The sequence below is a fragment of the Lissotriton vulgaris genome, chromosome 5 (genome assembly GCF_964263255.1).
Source record: "Lissotriton vulgaris chromosome 5, aLisVul1.2, whole genome shotgun sequence".
Taxonomy (NCBI): domain Eukaryota; kingdom Metazoa; phylum Chordata; class Amphibia; order Caudata; family Salamandridae; genus Lissotriton; species Lissotriton vulgaris.
Window position 1 is genome coordinate 1,328,016,418 of NC_141693.1, and position 21,740 is coordinate 1,328,038,157.

The 21,740-nt window shown below is 47.1% G+C and overlaps 1 protein-coding gene and 1 long non-coding RNA gene across 2 annotated transcripts in view; one reads left to right on the top strand and one right to left on the bottom strand.

Moving 5' to 3' along the window:
- Positions 1 to 21,740, bottom strand: part of SRPK1 (SRSF protein kinase 1) — a 353,882-nt gene that overhangs the window by 220,930 nt on the left and 111,212 nt on the right. The gene's annotated exons all lie outside the window — the stretch shown is intronic.
- Positions 17,850 to 19,509, top strand: LOC147712555 (uncharacterized). Its single transcript, XR_015295754.1, has 5 exons — positions 17,850 to 17,934; positions 18,064 to 18,161; positions 18,259 to 18,382; positions 18,494 to 18,555; positions 19,028 to 19,509. It is a non-coding gene; the product is annotated as an uncharacterized LOC147712555 (long non-coding RNA).

Here is a 21,740-nt window from a genome sequence, read left to right on the forward strand (position 1 = left end):
CGAGTTTCTGGGTTGATTGACGGCTACGCACTGGGCCTTCGTGCTGTGACGCGCGGCTGCTGACGGACTGTGATTGGTCACAAGCTCATAGTATATAGTTGCTGGAGGCGGCGCGGCCGCTCTCTTTCTTTCACGCAGTCCTAGTCTGAGGTTAGTTGCGGAGGCACTGAACGGGGCTACACATTAAAAATGCTCTAATGACTATTACCCGGTTCACCGGATGGTTGTGGATTTCCGTTGAAGCGTGCGGGAGCCTCCCCGGCAGCCGTTCGTGCACGTTTAATGGCTCCCGCGTGTCTCACCTTTAAGTTGCTTTTAAGTGAGGCCTGTGCTGCGTTCTCATGTGTGCTCCTGGTGGGGTTTAGTGATACGCTGTTGGTAGATATCGTAGGCAGGTCATTCTTCTTGCTTGAGTTGTGCAGCGAGAGCTGTTATTTTGTGGGTGTCAACTTGCAGTTTAGGACCGGCTTCTTGTCCTCAGTGACTGTAGGTAACGTTTGGCACGTTGTTTCTGGGCGAGGCTTTCTTTTGATAACCTGGTGAATTCTGGCAATTGTAATGTTACTTAGATCGGTTTAGTTTGATGTGAGCAAACACCATGTAACTTTAATTTGTAACACAAAATTACACGGACGTATACTCTGGCATCTGACGTGGAGAGAAATTAGCAAATTTACACTCCTTTCTAACGCCGGCTTTTAAAGGTATTCTCATCGAGCTAAGTGTAGTTCGATTAACTCACAGCTTTGTCCTCGTATCCATGATTTGGGCGTTTCCACGAGGGCAATATGTATTATAATAAATGTTCAGCTCGTTTTCTACCCAGGTTAGATTGCCTTTCCACCATGAATGCCGCTCATACATGTTGGGGATTGTTTCAGGACCTCCCCACCTCTATATTCGGAGTGGAAACTTTCAATTTCTCTCCACTGAACGTTCCTAAAGAACTCTCCATTCAAACAGTCGTAGTTCAATGTGTCTGTTAAAAGCCTACGGTTATTTGTCCACTTGGTTAGTGCCGTTCCTTTTAGAGACCAATTTATGGTGGAGGATCACGGAGCGTTGGGGAGGGTTCACTGACCTAGCGTTTAGATCCGAATTAGCCATACAATTAGGAGATCCTTAACTATTCTAACATATGTTTGGCTGAACTGCAACTTTGATATTATAGGAACTCTGGGGCGGATTAATCTTGACGTCACGCAAGGCACTCTGCTGCATAAGGGAGAGGGCAGGTTTGCGACATATTTACATATACTTGGTGCATTCCTTCTACGTCAACACTCATGCGCTGTTTTGCAGTGGTGCCTGCATTCGTTTTTTTAGAGGCACCTTCCTGCACAGAAGTAAGCCGCAAAATCTTTTTCTCTTTAGGTGTGCTGCATAATACTTTATAAACCTGAACAAGGAAAGATGTTCCTCCCTCCCTCTCCCTCCCCTCCCTCCTTTCCTCCCTCCGTCCCTCTTTTCTTCCATTCCTCTCTCCAGTCCCCCTCTCTCAACACCTCCCTCCCTCTCCACCTCCCACCCCACCTCACTCCCTCTCTCCCTCACTACCTCTCTCCATCCCTCCCTCTCTCCGTCCGTCCCTCTCTCTACCACCCTTCGTCTCTCTACCTTCCTCCGTCCATCCCTCTCTCCCTCCCTGCCTTCCTCTCTCCCTCCCTCTCTGTCCCGCCCCCTCCCTCTCTGTCCCTCCCTCTCTCTCCCTCGCTGCCTCCCTCTCTCCCCCTCGCTGCCTTCCTCTCTCCCCCGTCCCTCTCTCTCTCCCTCCCTCGTCTCTCTCTCCCTCCCTCCCTCTCTCCCTCTACCTCCCCCCCTTCCGTCCCTCCCTCCCTCTCTCCCTCCCTCTCTCCCTGCCTCTCTCCCCCCTGCCTCCCTTCCTCTCTTCCTCCCTCACACTCTCCGTACCCCCCTCTCTGTACCCCCTCTCTCCCTCTCGCTCTCCCTCTCTCCCTCCCTCTCTCTCTCTCCCCCTCTCTCCATCTCTCCCTCTCTCCCTCCGCCCCTCCCTCTCTCCCCTGCCCCCCTCCCTTCCTCTCTTCTTCCCTCACACTCTCCGTACCCCCTCTCTCCCTACCTCTCTTCCTCACTCTTTTGCTCTCATTCGCTTTCACCCTCTGTGTCTCGGAGACTCCCTCATTCTATCGGTCCATAAGCCTGAAGACTACTTAAGGAAGCCTGGGACCCACAATTCCCTGGAGCTCGTGGGGGATCAGTACCACTGAACCCCCTGAGATGTGAAACCGAACCCACTGCACCCTCTTATGTGTGAGCTGCTGCTATGTTACGATATTCTAAATACACCTCACTGTCTCCGAATATTACATATAAACACACATTTTGAATTTGGACGAGTGCCCCTGTGCACTGTCAGTGATCTGGCCAAAGAGGGCACGAACTACCTGAAACTGGATCATAAATCCAAGATGTTCCAAACAGGGTCCCCAAAAATACGTTTGGCCCCGAGCCCCCAAAATCCTTAAAATGTCCCTGATGACAGCGCTGTAGTGATGGACTTCCATTCCTGGAACGTGCCAAACCTGGACCATAGGGCATCCCGACTGACCATACATCCTCCTCCCGGTGACGGGATCAAGTTCCTTCATAGCTCATCCTGCAAAGTGGTTCACTTCAAGGCGTTCAGGTGCGTTCATTGTGTCTGGTGGTTTTGAAAAGCGCCAGATTAGGAATATTGGGGTTTTAAGCGTTGTACAATACAGCGCCCCTACATTCAAATCACACAAGGTCAGGTAGGTGAGATGAGACTTCATGCCCATTCAATCCACAGGGTTTATTCTAATACTGGCAGCGGGAGGAGCTTGTGTACCAATTACATAGATGCCGCCAAAAGGGAACAAGCATTTACAATGCAATGGTCTCGGCATTCTTAAAGTTAGAGCTATTGGCATTGCTCATGACATTATTTTTATTTATGCTTTTGTTTTTAAAACATAAATAAATGGCATTGTCATTTACAATGCCTATAGCAGGTCATAAGCCTCCTTTTGTTGGAGTCTCCTGGCTGTCAGCAGTCAGGAGCCTCACACCTGATGCAAATGGAGCGGAGGGCTCTGTGCGTGTGTTTGGGGAGCTCTTTGCGTGTGTGTGGGGGGCTCTTGTGTGTGGGGGGCTCTTGTGTGTGGGGGGCTCTTGTGTGTGGGGGGCTCTTGTGTGTGTGGGGGGCTCTTGTGTGTGTGGGGGGCTCTTGCGTGTGGGGGAATCTTGCGTGTGCGTGGGGGGCTCTTGCGTGTGTGGGGGCTTTTGCGTGTGTGGGGGTCTATTGCATGTGTGGGGGGCTCTTGCGTGTGTGTGGGGGGCTCTTGCGTGTGTGTGGGGGGGGGCTCTTGCGTGTGTGTGGGGGGGCTCTTGCGTGTGTGTGTGTGGGGGGGCTCTTGTGTGGTGTGTGGGGGGGGCTCTTGTGTGGTGTGTGGGGGGGCTCTTGTGTGGTCTGTGTAGGGGGCTCTTGTGTGGTGTGTGTGTGGGCGGCTCTTGTGTGTGTGTGTGTGGGGCTCTTGTGTGGGTGTGTGTGTGTGCAAATGCAATACGTCTCGCATTTGCGACAGAGTAAGCTATTGGCATTGTAAATGACAATGCCATATATTTATCTGTTTTCAAAACCAACACATAAATAAAAAGTTTGTCATTTACAATGCCAATAGCTCTAACTTTTCCGAAGGCGAAACCGTTGCATTGTAAATGCTTGTTTAGAAGGTCGGTTGAGCGTGCCTGTTAATATGTCCACTGGCGCCCTCTCATTTGCATTACACAGCGGACAAAAAGTTACTTGCTTGAAATACTCCTGCTGTGCTGCTTCGCCTCTCGCATGCAGATGATCAGGGGTTAATGAGGGGTGAATTGGTGCCTGTGCCAGCCGAGAAGGACTAGAGAATGCCCAGGAGCTTTCGGTGATGGATGGGTGAAAGTGGTCTTCAATAAAAACAAGCATTGAAAATGCAATAGGTCTCGCCTTTGATTAAGTTAAAGCCATTTGCTTTGCTAATGGTATTGTATAGCAAAGCAAATGGCTTTAACTTAATGAAAGGCGAGACCTATTGCATTTTAAATGCTTGTTTTTTATTGGAAGATGTGCTCTTAAAAATCTTTTCATTTACCGATTCAAGTGGCATCCTCTATCTTGAAACAGCAATTATGTTGCGTAAATCAATCCACTGACACACGCATGTGTTCTGATGCAAGTGTGCATTAGTGGAATGAAAATACTGCCATCCATCGTGCTGCTGTACAGCACGTCCAAAAGCAACTGGCAAAGCAAACAAATCCTACAGGGGAGATCTACAGGTTTTGCCACTGCTAGTATCTTCGCTTGCCTTTCTAACTCGATATCTTTTCTCATAGGGCCTTTCCCTTCCTCCATCATTCCAGCTTTGCTCTCTCTCATGTCTTTATCTCCTTCTTTGTTCTCTTCACTCCACCTTTTTTGCTTTCCCTCATTCTCTGTCCATGACCCGTCTTTAAAAATCCATTTTCATGCCGAGGATCCACAATGGAAGTACTAGTGTGAATGCTCGTCTGTACATAGAGCACTACTTATCTAGCTTTTATTGCAAGCACAGTGTTTGTCGCCTTCAACTGTTATCATTAAAAAAGAAACATGTGTAGGCATGTGTTGGTGTTTATGTGTGAAGTAACCGTACAGCATGTGCTGAAAGATAGCGGAGGGTGAGGAGGGGAGTATCTTTCGGTCTGTGAAGAGGGGGAAAGTGTGTGGAGGTGTGTCTGTCTGAGCGTATAGTGAAGGACGCCTGTCTGAGTGAAGGGCGTAGAATGTGGAAACAGCTCTGGATTTAATGTTTACAAAGGCACGACAACTACTGTTTGCATGTGGTAGCACCTTAAAACCAAACCTACTGCCTTTGATTTTAACATTATGCAATTATGCTTTGCTTAATTTTTTATTTTTCAAAAGGGGAATAAAGTGCACTAAATGAAGCCTTTAAATGGGTATACTAAGAGAAGCATGGCACAAGCTTTTCCTCTTAATATATTTATACGACCTGCAGGAAGCAGGTTTTTAATATTTATTAATGTCAAAAATGATTTTATGGGGGGAAATCAATTATTTTGACAACTACTCCCTTTCTTTGCCCCATTACTGTACGTGTTTATATTTTAACTAATGTTATTGTTCTATGACACTTCTGCATGGACCAATAATAGTGTAATTCACTTTGAGTGCTAGGTACTGGTGCACGCCTATCTATTTACATTGCCTAATAGTTTTGCACTCAGTTACCTTTTAATTTCTAGGATTGCAATTAAAAGTGAAGCACTGACAGTAATAGTTGTTCTTGAGTACAACAGCTGGAACTATGTCCTCTTCTGGACCCACGTATTAGGCTACGTGTTATGAAAATGAGACATATGATGCTTTACGACTAGCCATTGCCTTTGCTGGATGGGAAAATGATGAGCACTTTGCTTCTTTCTGTGTCACGAAAAGCAGGAGATTTAAGAGAGCATTTTGTCTGAACTTTTTTTTTTTTTTTAACATGTTTGTTATTTGGATTTTGGTTACTAGTTTTTTCATACAATTAGTTTAGTCATTTTAAAGTTCTATTCACTACATAATGCCACAGGATGAGACTTCCATACCATTGGTTCTATCCATTCAAATGATTTGATGGGCACTGTAGTGCACTTGCAAGAATTCTGGTACTGCGCACTGACGTGAAAAAAATGCTCAGCAAGTACATGTTAGTATCATAGTACATGCTACAAATTAAGATTCTGCACTTTAAAAGTATTCAGCAGAAAATCCTCATAACTTTGGAAATAATGCCACAATTGGGAAACATTTTGTGAACTTTCAGTACTGCCACTGGCCTATCCAAACAGTCCGTGATGCTTCTAGGTCTGCTGAAATCCAGTGCAGTCCTCATTAACAAACGGAAAGTTTCCCTCACAAAAGACAGATAAACATGCAGAATTAATCTTATATTTCAGGCCAGATGGAATCAAACGGATTGGGGTCATCACAGCTATGGGAAGAAATCTAACAAGTTAAGCCTTTGACATATCCTACCACAATGTGTCCTGGGAAAGTAATCCTTCCGAGTCTGCAATAAGGTAATCTTCTTCCAATAAGGTCATCTTCTAGTCTCTCTACCTTTGGATTATTGAGACGTATTTAGGGCAACAGTATATCCTCAACATTAGGCAGCAACAAACAAGTGAGAATCCTCTCCCAGAAAAGTAGTTTTCAAGTGAAATGTCAAAACTAATGTACGTTGTTAAAGGCATTATTAAATCTCTGAGAAAACTCTAAAGTTATGTAAGTGAAGGACAAGTTACTTACCTTCTGTAACGTTTTATACCGGATGTGTTGTGCCAATGCCTATATAGGCGCCACCCCAGCGCCCTGTCAGTTACTTTTCGCAACTTTTTATGTTAGGAGAGCTGAGCCACAAAAAACCCTGACCACAGGAGTGGTAAACTAGGGCCCTGAAAGGGGAAAGCTCTGTCCCAAGAAATCAGTTTGCAGAACGGGGAGGATAGTAAGGAATCTGCGGCCAGATAGTCTCTACTAGAGAAGGCGTTGCCAAAGGTAAGTAACTTGCCCAGATAGAGACTTCTAGCCGCAGATTCCTTACCTTAGAATAGGTACCCAAGCAATACCTCCCCAGAGGAGGGTCTGCAAAACAATTTCATACCAAACAATCCTGCAGGACTGAATGGGCAAAATACCCATCCCGACAAACCAGGCTGTCCAGGCAGTATTGTTTTATGAACATGTAAAAGGAAGCCCACATCGCTTCCTGGAAGATGTCCAGAACGGGAACTCTGCGAGCTAATGCAGTGATGGCAGCCTAGGCTCTGGTGAAATAGGCACACAAACCCTCAGGGGGTTGTGTCTTGGCCAATGTGTGGCAGATTTTAATGCAGAAAACCGATTCCTTGGGAGATGGTACACTTCTGCCCAGCCTTTCCCTTCTTTGCTCCGACATACCCCACAAAAAGTTGTTTGTCCACTTGGAACTCTTTCCGCAAGTTAGAACAACAAAGCTTTATTTGACACCAAACGGTGGAGTCACTCCTCTTTTGAGGGATGTAGTGCAGGCTAAAAAGTAGGCAGGGTGATGGTCTGGCCTACATGTGACGACTTTTGGTAGAAAGGAAGACCTAGTTTGTAGAACCAGCTTGTCTGAGTAGATGTTCAGGTGTGGAGGCTTGGATGACAAGGCCTGACGCTTACTGACCCTCCAGGCAGATGTTATTGCCACCAGGAAAGCAGCCTTGATGTTAAGGAGCATGAGAGGACAGTTGTGCAAGGGCTGAAAGAAAGCACACATCAGGAATGTCAGGACAAGATTATAGTCCCACTCAGGTACGATAAAGTGAGAAGGAGGAAACATATGTTGCAAACCTGCAAGAACCTATGTACAATAGGGGAATTGAAGAGGGATAGCTAGTCAGGCAAACGCAAAGGCTGAGAAAGCAGAAAGATAACCCTTTAAAGGTGCCCAAGTAGGGTCCTGCTGAGCAAGGGAAAGAATGAAGAGAAGAACCTGAGAAAGAGGAGCTGAAAGGGGGTCAATCTGTTTTTTTGCTAACCAAGCCACAAAATTGTACCAAAAGCATGCGTAAACCGTTTTGCAGTAGGGACGCCTGGCTGCCAGAATAGCATCGTAGGCTTCAGGCGAAAGGTCAAATACTGTCAACAGTTGCCACTCAATCTCTGCGAAATAAGGTCGAGCGTTGACCGGTTCGGGTGGAGATTCCTCCCCTGTTACTGCGACAGAAGAGCCTCCCTAAGGGAAAGCTCATCGGGGGACCGAAGGCCATGATTAAAAAAGTCAGAGAACCAAACTCTCCATGCCTAGTCTGGAGCCACAACATTAACTTGGACCCATTATTCATGATCTTCTTGAGAGCTCTGAACAGGGGAGGTAGGGGCAGAAAAGTATACAGGAGGTCTGAACTCCACTTGAGACAAAACGGATCTCAGAGTGAGAGCCGTTTTGGAACTTCCAGCATGTAGAACTGCTGAAGGGGTGCATTGGCTGAGGCAAACAGATCTAACCGAGGCTCTCCCCACTGAGGAAAGAGACCTTGCACTATCTCCGGATTGAGACGCAATTTGTGATCCGCTAGGCATCTTAACCAGAGTTCATCTGCCCTGGTGTTCAGACAGCCCAGCAGGTGTTGACCCACCAGGGATATGCCCTGTTGTTCCAGCCATGTCCAAAGATTAAGAGCCTCTTGACAGAGGGTTCACAACCCTACCCCACACAGTTTGTTGCAATACCACATGGTGGTGGTGTAGTCTGAACACCTGCACTAGCCTTTCCCTTGATTGATGGTGGAAAGGCTTTTAATGCCAGTCAGATCACACAGAACTCCAACAGGTTGATGTGGAGTACCGAGGTCTATGCACTCCACCTCTCCCAGGTGGTCACCCTATTACAGGATGGATGCATACGTCACTACTGTCAGTTCTGGTTGGGGAAGGGGAGGGTTCTGCAGCTGACCGAATTGCGTTTCTTTAACCACCCTTGCAAACCTTATGCAGTTCCGTTCGAAATCTGGACCATGTCAGAGAGATTCAACTGATGCTGCATCCACTGAAAATTCAGGTCACACTGCAGAGCCTGCATATGCCTATGGGTGTGTGTCACAAGCTGGATGCAGGAGGCCCTGAAGCCCAGCAACCTCAGTGTCAGTCTCACTGGCAACCAGGATAGAAGCTGAAACATTGATATCATAGGCTGAATATCCGGAGTCCCAGTTCTCGAACATATGCCCAAAACTGCAACGTGATTCAGAAAAGGGGGTGGTGATGAACAGAGTGTCTGAATTAAGCAGACCACTCTTACCCAGTCCAAAGATCAGGGCTTGATCCATCACCGTTTTTTAGCTCACTGCACCATCCCAGCTCAGAACTTGGCTATATGCAAATTAGTCTGACCCTGGCCCAGTGCATCATGGGAACAGGGCAGACCAAACTACCAAGCCAATTCTTATACTGGGAAGGAAACAAGCTTCCGGGGACCGGTTTCTGGCATTTCAGCCGTCTTCGGCCTGGCTTGCTTGAATCCTGATGGACAATGAGCTAGGGACTCGCATCTGAGTATACCCTTCCACGCTTATGGTGGACAAAAATGATTCAGAAAAGGGGGTGGTGATGAACAGAGTGTCTGAATTAAGCAGACCACTCTTACCCAGTCCATGATGCACTGGGCCAGGGACAGACTGATTTGCATATAGCCAGGATCTGAGCTGGGATGGTGCAGTGAGATAAATAACGGTGATGGATCAAGCCCTGATCTTTGGACTGGGTAAGAGTGGTCTGCTTAATTCAGACACTCTGTTCATCACCACCCCCTTTTCTGTATCGCTTTTGGCCACTATAGGTGTGGCAGGGTATACTCAGACATGAGTCCCTTTCTCACTGCACCATCAGGATTCAAGCAAGCCGGGCCGAAGACGGCTGAAATGCCAGAAACCGGTCCCCGGTAGCTTGTCTCCTTTCTGGTGAAGAATTGGCTTGGTAGTTTAGTCTGCCCTGTTCCCATGATGCACTGGGCCAGGGACAGACTGATTTGCATATAGCCAGGTTCTGAGCTGGGATGGTGCAGTGAGATAAATAACGGTGATGGATCAAGCCCTGATCTTTGGACTGGGTAAGAGTGGTCTGCTTAATTCAGACACTCTGTTCATCACCACCCCCTTTTCTGAATCGCTTTTGGCCACTGTAGGTGTGGCAGGGTATACTCCGACATGAGTCCCTTTCTCACTGCACCATCAGGATTCAAGCAAGCCGGGCCGAAGACGGCTGAAATGCCAGAAACCGGTCCCCGGTAGCTTGTCTCCTTTCTGGTGAAGAATTGGCTTGGTAGTTTAGTCTGCCCTGTTCCCATGATGCACTGGGCCAGGGACAGACTGATTTGCATATAGCCAGGTTCTGAGCTGGGATGGTGCAGTGAGATAAATAACGGTGATGGATCAAGCCCTGATCGTTGGACTGGGTAAGAGTGGTCTGCTTAATTCAGACACTCTGTTCATCACCACCCCCTTTTCTGTATCGCTTTTGGCCACTATAGGTGTGGCAGGGTATACTCAGACATGAGTCCCTTTCTCACTGCACCATCAGGATTCAAGCAAGCCGGGCCGAAGACGGCTGAAATGCCAGAAACCGGTCCCCGGTAGCTTGTCTCCTTTCTGGTGAAGAATTGGCTTGGTAGTTTAGTCTGCCCTGTTCCCATGATGCACTGGGCCAGGGACAGACTGATTTGCATATAGCCAGGTTCTGAGCTGGGATGGTGCAGTGAGATAAATAACGGTGATGGATCAAGCCCTGATCTTTGGACTGGGTAAGAGTGGTCTGCTTAATTCAGACACTCTGTTCATCACCACCCCCTTTTCTGTATCACCCCCTTTTCTGTATCGCAAAACTGCAACGTGTCCAGAACACGTCCGATGAAAGGAAGCGTCTGGAAGGGAGTGAGGTGTGACTATGGCATGTTGATAGTGAACCTCAGCGAATACAGGATGTCCGCCCTAGTCTGGAGGTGGGAGACGACAGCCTGGGGCAAGCCTGCCTTTAACAACCAGTTGTCGAGATAGGGGTAGACTGGCACCCCTGATCTCCACAGATGAGCAGCAAGAACCACCATCCTGTCTCAAGGGATCAGGGAATAAAAGACTTGCATGAGCATTTTGATGTTCTCCTTCCAGAGGACGAATTCAAGAGGCCACGGAGCAAGAGTAGGACGAAGGCCTCAGTTCCAGTTGGGCACCAGAAAGTAGCAGGTACAGCAACCATGACTTAATTCGGGCGTCAACACCCTCTCTATGGCTCCCTTGGGTAAGAGAGACGCCACTTTGTCGGAGAAAAGATTGATGGTTCTCCATCAACCTGTCACAAGCAGGTGGCATGGGTGATGGGGGTCCCAGAGGGGAGGGAGTAGCTCCTCCGGACAATCTGCATAACCCATTGATCCGATGTGCTGGACCATCAGTGGCACAGGCGATGCCTGATCCTATCACCCACTGGGGGCCATGATAAGTGTGGCAGACAATAAGGGTTTGGAGGCTGCAACTGCTGGGGGGGTGTATTGGCCCAATCCTTGTCTGTCTAACCTGTAAGGCCACTGTTGATGAAACTCACTCTGCCCTTTGAGTTAGTTGTGGACATTCCACAGTCCACATCGAATTGTGAACTTAGCTGTGTGGCTACTGTTAGTAACTGCCTGGGAGAGTACAGCCTAGAACTCCTTTGGGACTGCTGGCAGCACCAGCGCAACCATATCCCACAGAGTGTATGAATAGTGGGCCAAAAGGCATGCAGTGTTCACAGACCGCAATGCCAGGCTGGTGGTAGAAAACATCTTCTTGCCTAAGTTTTCCACTCTCTTAGATGCCCAATCCGGTGGTGTAGTTAGAAATTTTGAATTTACGCGGGATGTGGAAGTTTGGACCATCCATTTCTCTGGGGTAGGGTGTTGTAGTGGAGGCGGGCACTAGTCCTGTTCACAGGAGCCCCTGTGTTGTGCTTGGACCAAGTCCCACGGAAGACCTCAGTAAGAGCCTCATTAAAAGGGAGAAGTAGTTCCGAAGGGGACACTCCCATCTGAAGCACTTCTGTCAAGACGTTTGTCTTGACAGTCACAGAGTACAAGCTAAGGTCCAAGACTTCAGCACCCTCCTCACCACTGTTGCAAATGATACTCCCTCTTCTGTAGCCACGGAAGGGGGAGAAGCATGTGCCAGTATCTGGAGAAGTATCTAGTCCGCTGGCATCCACCAAATCCTCATACCAGTCCAAGCTAGGAACATAATGCTAGTATTCTTCAGGGTACAGTGACCCCTCCCACTCCTCTCTCACCCTAACCCATAGGAATAGGGCTCCGGCTCTAGTATGGAAGGCACAGCTCCTGTCAGCGCTGGAGTCTGCTTCAGGTGACGCCCATCCAGCTCTTTTTCGGAGTTGGGGATGAGAATGGGGACAGTTTTGGAAGCATGGGGATCGGTATCAAGGCAGGTCGACATGGCACAACTGATGCTGGTCCAGATCTATCTATGGATCCAATGGGCTGACTGGCCTGAGCTGCAGACACAGATCCAGGAAGGGAGCCACCTGAATCTGTGGGGCCCAGAGACGCTTGAACAGGCTGCCCAAATATGAGGTGCAAAGCATCATAAAATTCCCTCAATTGGGCTGGGGTGGAGGGGATGACCCAGGCGCTTGATTAAACTTGGAGCCAGGCTTGAATGGCATCGCTCCCTCATCTTGTCCGCCAATGGACAAGGAGAAGTCTAAAACCTATTCTACTTCATTTCTTTGAGCGGGAACTACCCGAATGACTCAACAACTTAGAGTGCAACGATGATTCCGGACTCTGCGAACACTCCGGGGACCTTCCTTTCGACAAGGATCTAGATCATCGTGGCATCACACTTCAAGCCACCAGGAACTTGAGTGATCGCTCAATCAAGGCCTTCGGGTTTCCTGGCGCGGCAATTGGAGCAGGTCTTCAGATTGCGTTTGCGCTCAAGGGACCAAAGGCAAACAAGGTGACAGGAGCCACAGGACTTGAGAACGGCAAAAAGTCAAAAAAAGTTAGCCAAAAACGGACTTAAGGGTAGCTCTCTCCAGATCTGTGCTGACTGGATTGTAAAGAAAAGAACTGACGTCTTGGGTAGCACCGATATAGGCACTGTGCACGCCACATTCAGCGTGGTCAAAGACGCCACGCAAAGCCGAACGACTACACCTACCAGCGCACAGGGGTACTGTTCATGAACAGTTTCCGGATTCAGTCTGAAACCTGCAGATAATTCGAAGGTAAGGAATCTGCAGCTCGAAGTCTCTATCTGATGCAGTTTGTTCGATGCTGACCAATAATATGCCCCTCAGGGAATCAAAACTGCAATTATGAATTTAAAAGTACATCCAAAAGTCTAAACTTCCAAGAACATGAAGATGTTAAAAACAAGGGGGTCATGGTGACATTAAAACTTTCGAACACTGGAAGCGCGATTATCATCTCCCTGATATGGATTTATTCCGCTACACTCAATCTTAAACATAGGGTATTTCAGTCGACAATGGGGGTAGCAGCCACCAGAGAATTAACCCCACTGGAACACTTTGTGAAAGGAGGCTGTGGGACAAAGGGCTATATCTCCTTTCTGTACGCTCACTTACTAGTCTCACTAAATACACCTAGACCACATCATATGAGACACTGGGTGCAGACACTGGGAGAACCAATTATGGACCGAACCTGGTGTAGTCTGTGGCGAGATATCAAACAATACAACCACTCCAAGAGTCTGAGAGAAGCACATTATAAACGTGTACAATTGTTCCTATACCCCACCAAACTAAAGAGAATATTTCGTAAGACTTCAAAGCTATACTGGAGGGCCTGCGGAATATTAGGTGACCGAACACATTGGTGAGACTGTCCGACCAGCTGCCCTTTGGGCAGAAATACTCGCCCAAATTATAAGCATATTGGGGTACCAGATTCCTGGAGATACAGGGTTTGTGCTATTGGGGTTGCAACACGAAACTCTTAAATATTAAAGGGCTTGGGGTAAATCAGTGATGTAGTTGTGCCCAAGTGCAGCAAAAATGGCAGTTGTGGCTGCTTGGAAAAGTAAGGTAGCACCTTCCCTGACACAAGGGCATTCTAGATTTTGTAGTGTAGTCAAATGGCTGATTTTGCTACAAGAATTGTTAATATACATGGGGCTCACTGGGAAGCTATCTTTTAATAAGTTTGCCTGTGTGTGCATGCCCTACTCGCACAATAGCTCTCCACCTTTTTCAATTTTAAACTGAGAATACACCTTGAATAGACACTGAGGCAGGGGCAACACCGCTATCCGCCTCCTAGCCTCCCATGACCAGTGAAAGGGGGAAACACAGCCAACTCTGCAATGCTCACGTTTGAATGCACCCATGTACCATGATCATGATATTTCTTTTAGGGAGGTATTAGGGTATTTTTGTATTGCTTGGTTAAATGATCATCTTTAAAGGTGTCCATGTAAGGTGACAGCCCTCATGTTATATTAACTGTTTTTTTTTAATTAGCTCTGTAGGTTGTTGGGATGCTGCCTTGTTGACCTTATGTAAGGAATGCCTACTTGGAAATTAATAAAAACTGTTTTGACAAAAGAAAAACAAGAGAGTCACAGTTACCTCACACATGTTGACATTTTCGTTATCAACAACTTAAGTTGCTGGCACCGGTGAGAAAATAGAACCAGTGTAAAGTCATAGTAAAATATGGAGATTTTTGACTTAAGAAAAACAGTCAAGGCAGTATACAGAAAGGTAGCTGTAATATGTATTAAAAAGTCAGAGTACATGGACGCACCTATCTTGACTAGAGTGACATGGAATATGTGCATAGGCAGATACAATAAAAAAGAAGCAACTCGAAAGAACAGCACTTAAAAGCAGTTAATAAGATTATAAATAGCAAAGGAAGAACCCATAGCATTAACCCCTTCGGTGCTTTGGAGATCCGGTAGCCAAACGACGCACCAATTCTCATGTGGTTAGGACGGCTCTCGTCTTTCCAACGCCATGGCACTGAAAATCTCGCTAAATACAAAGCACACTAGGTATAAGGGATTTTCTTTTTGTTTGTATGTTCCCACCCCCCAAAAAAGTCCCAAAGTCTTTCTGCCCCACCCCCCACCCCCCTCCTCAGAGGCACATGGGGGCAATGGCCCTTCATCTGCCCTCCCCGGGGGCTGCCCAAAATGGGAATTCCAATGCCCCCACCATCAAAAAGCCCACTAGGCACCAGGGATATATTTATGTCCATGCCAGTGAGAAGCCCCTTTCTTTTGGCACACACTTTGGCTGTTTTGTTGATATTTTTATTTTCATCTGCACCCAAGCGGGGGAAGAAAACCACTAGAAACCAGGGAGTGTTTGTGTGTGTGTACACTGGAGTTTAGCTGACTGTCTGCATATACAGACCTTTGGCTGGCATTTTGCTGGCAGTGTGTGGAGACGTGCACTTGGCTAATGGTGTGGGTGGACTCGCGCTACATAATGGTGTGTGAAGATTGGTGCTTGCCTGGTGGAGTGGCGCGTTGCTGGTGGGGTAGGTGGACTGGTGCTTGGCTGGCTGTGTGCATGGATGGTGCTTGGCTGCAGGATTGGACAAGCCGTAGCAGGCACCGGGTGTTTTCTCCTGTGGGCCAGAGGGGTTGGGCTGGCCGTGGGGGGCATTTTGTCACTGGGGGCTGGTTTTGCAGCAGTGCTGCAATATCGGGCCCCAGTAACAAAAGTGGGAGAGTTTTTTTTTACTAGCACCCCCCTTCTCCTGGGGCCGGTCAAGCAGCAATCTGCCAGCGCTGGTTGCTGTTCCCAGTCAACCTTGCTTGGCTGATGGTGCTTGGCTGGCGGAGTGAGTGAGTGACGCTTGGCTGGCGGTGTGCTTGAATATTGCTTGGCTCACTGTTTGTATTGATAGCATTTGTCTGGTGGTGTGCGTGGATGGCGCTTGGCTAGTGGTGTGCATGGATGGCGCTTGGCTGGCTGAGTGCGTGGATGGCGGTTGGCTGGCTGAGTGCGTGGATGGCGCTTGGCTGGTAGTGTGCGTGGATGGCGCTTGGCTGGTAGTGTGCGTGGATGGCGCTTGGCTGGTAGTGTGCGTGGATGGCGCTTGGCTGGTAGTGTGCGTGGATGGCGCTTGGCTGGTAGTGTGCGTGGATGGCGCTTGGCTGGTAGTGTGCGTGGATGGCGCTTGGCTGGTAGTGTGCGTGGATGCCGCTTGGCTGGTAGAGTGCGTGGATGGCTCTTGGCTGGTAGAGTGCGTGGATGGCGCTTGGCTGGTAGAGTGCGTGGATGACGCTTGGCTGGTAGTGTGCGTGGATGACGCTTGGCTGGTAGTGTGCGTGGATGACGCATGGCTGGTGGTGTGCGTGGATGACGCATGGCTGGTGGTGTGCGTGGATGGCGCTTGGCTGGTGGTGTGTGTAAATGGCGCTTGGCTGATGATGTGCGTGGATAGCCCTTGGCTAGCTGTGTGCGTGGATGGCACTTTGCAGGTGGTGTGCGTGGATGGTGGTGTGAGTGTACTGACTCTGAGCTGGCGCTGTGGCCTGCACCGATCCCTCAGGGTTTTCTTACCCAGAATCCAACATACAAAACACTACTCCCCCACGGCCTCTTATTATTTTCGCATGATTTACCTTCAATTACATGGGCATAACCAATCAATAATCATACGTCATTTTGACTATCTCATTTCTTTTTTATTGGAATAGTTTTTTTTTTCTTTCCCAGAATCCCCTGCAAGTCTCAAATTTACTTAAGAAGTCACATTTTCCTCACATGTCTGTGTGGCTAAGTTGTAGGATCACCGCACAGGCTGAAAATGTCCTACTACCCAGCCCCTTGGTCTCCCGAGAAAAATGATACCTTAGTTGTGTGGGTGCCGAAATTCGCTTCAGCCTAAAAACAAACTAGCTGACCTTTTGGACCCTCTTTGCGTCCCCCTCAATCTCTACACGTTTTTGGCCCTTCCTTGTCATATAACAAAAGAAAATGCCAGTGCTGATAATGTTTACTTAGGGCTGGGACTAGTCCCCCGCAAACAGAAAATTAATTCCAGAAAGGGTACTGCTGTTTAGTCGCAATTTTATTTTGTAGAACATCAACAATTTGTTATAAAATTTATCTTTACATCAGAGAAGAAAACATTGGAAAAATCAAGAAAAAGGCGGACACATCAAATTACATTCAATTGAGCACATCAAACATTCAAAACTTCAATCATGTCTCATTCAAAACACATTCACCACATTCAGACTTAACTCAAGCATACCACATATTACTGCTGCAAGAGAAGAAAAAATACAAAACTGTGGTGACCTAGTATGGGTGCCAGTCCCATCATTTGGCGGAGTGATGGTTGGATTTGAGTTGGCATGGAGGCTTTTACCAGATGGTTTGCGACACTATTCTCTCTTTTTTTAACGCAAACAAAGGTGGATCTCTCAGGCTTTCATCTAAATTTTTCTCCGCCAAATGATGGGACTGGCACCTATACTAGGTCACCACAAAGGTGGTACATGCCTATGCTGTGAAACCACCATACAGGGCTCTGTTTTCCAGCATAAGGGCATATCCTGGAAACATGAGGTATTCAGTAATTGTAAATCTAAATTCGTAGTCTATGGCATAAAATGCCCGTGTGATCGCTTGTACATCGGCAAAACTGAGCAAGAAGTGCGTCAACGCATATCACAACACAAGTCGAGGTTGAAGAGAAATGTTGAGAACGCCCCGCTGGTAAATCACTGGACTAGAATGCGACATGGACTCAATGAGTTCAAATGGACAGTCATTTCCAGGATAGAAAAAGACCCTCGAGGAGGCGACTTGAGCCTCCAACTATCTAAAAGGGAAGCACTGTTAATTGTAAAATTTGACACGGCTGTGTCAAGTCTAAATGAACTATCTGAAATATTAAAATTATGAACCAGCATTGGATATAATATACCTGCCACCCTGCACTACCTTTCAGGCTAAATTATCCCCAAGCACTTGAGATCCTTTTTGTTCTTCCCCTCTTTTTAATATATTCCTTAGTTAGCCTCGACCCCATTGACTGACATTTTCGTTGACATTGTCCGTCTTTTTGGCTTCATTTATATGTATGAAACCTCGTCTTTTGGGCCTCATTTATATGCATTAAATCCCTACCTTCCCTGACCATACCACCCATGCTGCGCAACTCCCTTCCTTCTTGGTTCCCCCGCCCGAGTCAGCCCACGCCCGTAGAACCGCCTCCATTCTGAGGCTCCAGTGCTCTCTCCGCAATAAAAGGGAGAGTTCCACTCGGCAGGGTAACGCGCCTGCGCGAGTGATCAGTGTCAATTCCGACGCCGCCCGGCTCCAGCGCGAAGGAGAAACCTTTGGATTCTATCCTCCCGGTAAGAGTTAGGATCTGCTTCCCCTTGGGCTCCTGATTCTTCAGTGTGCCCGACATGGCCTCACCTAGGCCGTCCCTAACTTCTGCTTGAACTGTAATTTCAACCAACTGTTGTCTCCCTCTTTCATAGCACACGCGATTCAGTCTGCATGTGCTGACGCTGCCACCCCGATCCTGCAGCATGGATTAAATCGGCAGAAGCTTTCCACTATCGACCGCCTCTCCTAGGTGATGTAAACTTGAGATTCCTTTCCGCTCCCTTCCTTTTTGAGAATCCCCTAATCCGCCCCTAATACTTACAACTCTTTGGTTAAACATCCTGCAGGAGTCGGAGCTTATGGTAACAAGCACGTAACGCCGCCATATCCTGACAACGATGGATCCACTCACCTTATAAGCCGACGCCCCCTTTCACGGTTCACTCACTGTGGCATACATTGCACACCAAGGTAGCTGACTTAGTCCGCACTATGTTTACCTTAGTTTTTCCGTTTTATTAGCCCACACATTGTGTGTGATGGCTTCCATTAAAAAGGTTCTTCCATTTCTTTCCCTTACAGAATTGTTTCCTTGGACACAACAAAACCTTCTGCCGCCTGTGTTCACCGACTTTCACAGAGCGGTAAGTTACCCTCCCAGGTCTTTGTCCGCTAGAGAAACAGTTTAGACATTTCCTATGGAATCATTCGATTCCAATCTTTATTTTCAGGGTGTTTATCCCAGAGAAGCACGTTTTATCCCGACCCCCATAGGCTCAACGTTTAGCCCTTTTTGGTGGTAAGTATTCCCCAATCTGGTGTACTAATGATCTCTTGTGCTGCTTCGAATATCTCCAGTTTAGTGCAGGGGTCCTTTTGTCATCTATGGACCACTATGCAGGCCTTTGCGACCATATGTTTCTCATTATTGTCCCTCCAGCCCAGTGTGATCCCTCATTGGATGCTTCACTAAGTCTTGAGACTCCTGTTGTGCAGTTTTTTTCAACAATGTATGCCATCGTTTGTATTCATTTATTCTCCACATGTCACTATTACTTTAATCCTCCTAATTCTTTTTTAACCATCTCTGTGTATGGTTTTCTTCCTTCCTTTTAGTTGCTTGAGGCCCTGATGAGAATCTCCGACGAACTAAAGGGGATTTGAAACGCGTAGGCCTAATATCGCACTGGTCTGCTTATGTGTATAGGAGTCACGTTTACCTGCATACTCCTTACAATTTCTTGTATATTACCTATTTGTATTATCTCTTAATGAATGGCTAAAAATGTAAAAATTTACGGTTTTGTACGAGCTTCAAACAATTACTCTGAATTATTGTCTAATTGACGCAGACCCAGTTTTGTATTTTTTCTTCTCTTGCAGCAGTAATATGTGGTATGCTTGAGTTAAGTCTGAATGTGGTGAATGTGTTTTGAATGTGACATGATTGAAGTTTTGAATGTTTGATGTGCTCAATTGAATGTAATTTGATGTGTCCGCCTTTTTCTTGATTTTTCCAATGTTTTCTTCTCTGATGTAAAGATAAATTTTATAACAAATTGTTGATGTTCTACAAAATAAAATTGCGACTAAACAGCAGTACCCTTTCTGGAATTAATTTTCTGTTTGCGGGGGACTAGTCCCAGCCCTAAGTAAACATTATCAGCACTGGCATTTTCTTTTGTTATTTGCTATATAGGCTCAGCCTTGCTGATTAGAGCCAGCCCCACTTTGTTCCCACTTCCTTGTCATAGGCACTTGGCCTATCCACACATGTACGGTATCATTTTTATTGCGAGACTGAGGGTTCGATGAGTGGTAGGAAATGTGTGCCGTGCAGTGATCCCACAACCTTCTCACATAGATATTACAGGAAAATTTGACTTTTTAGCTAAATGTGAGGTTTGTAGCAGACTCTTGGAATGAAAATGTTGGGGGATCAACACAAGGCACACCTACCTGGACTCCCACGAGTGTCTAATTATCAGAAATGTCTATTTTTTTAGGTTCCCCTAGATGGCTGCAAACCTGGGACCAAAAACACGGGTGCCCACCTATCTATCACAAAACAACCTGCTTTTTAAAGGGGGGGGGGGGCACCTAGGTTTTTGGTCTCTGGTTCGGCGGCCATCTAGGGAAACCTACCAAACCTACACATTTTTGAGAACTAGACACCCTGGGGAGTCCAAGGAGGTTTGGCTTGTGTAGATCCCACTAACGTTTTTCCTACCCAGAATCCCCTGCAAACATCAGATTGAGGACGAACGTCACATTTTTCTCAAATCTCTCTGTGGGATACTTGTGGGATCACTGAGCTAACACAAATTTTCTACCACCCAGCGGTCCCCTAGGTCTCCCGATAAAAATGTTACCTCACTTGTGTGGGTGGGCCAAGTACCAGCGACAGGCAAAGGCCCAAAACGCATAGTGGAGACATAAAAATAACCCATCACAAACTGACCTGGTTTTGCTAGGTGGGCACCTGGGTTTTCGGCCTCAGACTCACTGGCCATCTACAGAAAACTAAACGCACATGTTTCTGAAAACTAGACACACGGGGGAGTCCAGGGGGCATGGCTTGCATGGATCCCCCAATGTTTTCCAACCCAGAATCCCCCTGCATATCTCAAATTTTGCTGAATAAAAAATCACCTTTTCCACACCTTTAAATGGGATCACCATGCCGGCACAAATGTCCTACAACACAATGTTCCCCCCCCAGTCTCCCCAGTAAAATGATACCTCACTGGTGTGGGTGGGCCAAGGGCCTGTGACTGGAAAGGGCCAAAAACATAGGGATTAAAGGTATAGCACCAAAAATTCTAAGCGCCACATTTTTTTTAAAATACGTTTTTAGCCGATTCTGTATTTGACAGCCACTTAAGTGAGGTATCATTTTACTCAGGAGACCAAGGGGAACGCTGAATGGTAGGACACCTGTGCCGGCACCGAGTTCAAACACAAAATGTGTGAAAAAAGTGATATTTTTCAGCTAAATTTGAGGTTTGCAGGGGATTCTGGGTAGGAAAACATTGGGGATCCACGCAAGCCACACTTCCCTGGACTCCCCAGGGTGGCTAGTTTTCAGAAATGTATAGGTTTTGCTAGGTTTCCCTAGGTGCCGGCAGAGCTAAGGATCAAAATCCACAGCTGTTTGCAAAAAAAGGCCAGTTTTCACTGTAAAAATGTGGTGTCCACGTTGCGTTTTGGCACGTTTCCTGTTGCGGAGACTACGCCTACCCACATAAGTGAGGTGCAATTTTTATCAGGAGACTTAGGGGAACACAGAATTGTAGAGCAACTGTTATTACCAATTGACTTTCTAGGCCTTTCTGACTCACAAATTGGATTCCCAATCTGGTGGTGTGGTTAGAAATTTAAAATGTATGCGGGATGTGCAGTGCAATGGATTATGGGATTAAGAGTTTTTAGCGAGCGGCACTACTGATTGATGAAGTCGAAGGCGGGAAACGCATAACATTTTGACCAATAGGAAGAGGTGTTCGTGTTCAAATGAGGGGAGGGAAAAGGGAGGGCATTACCATTTGCGAGAGGAGCGTTCAAGATGTGCGAGAGTGCACGGTTATGGCAGGTACGGAGCGCTGTTACAGCAATGTAAAGATTTGAGGACCGTTATTTTCACTTTGCGCGTGAGCGTTTGAAAGAGTAGGGCTATTGTTAGAGAATTGTGGATTGAATGATGTGGTAGTATGTTTGACAGTGGTGGATAGTTAACATTCAGTGGAGCGTGCGAGTTAAGATGAGAGTTAAGAGTGATAAATGATAGAGAGCGGTGAAAAGTGTGAGTGAAGTGAGTTGGAGATTATGC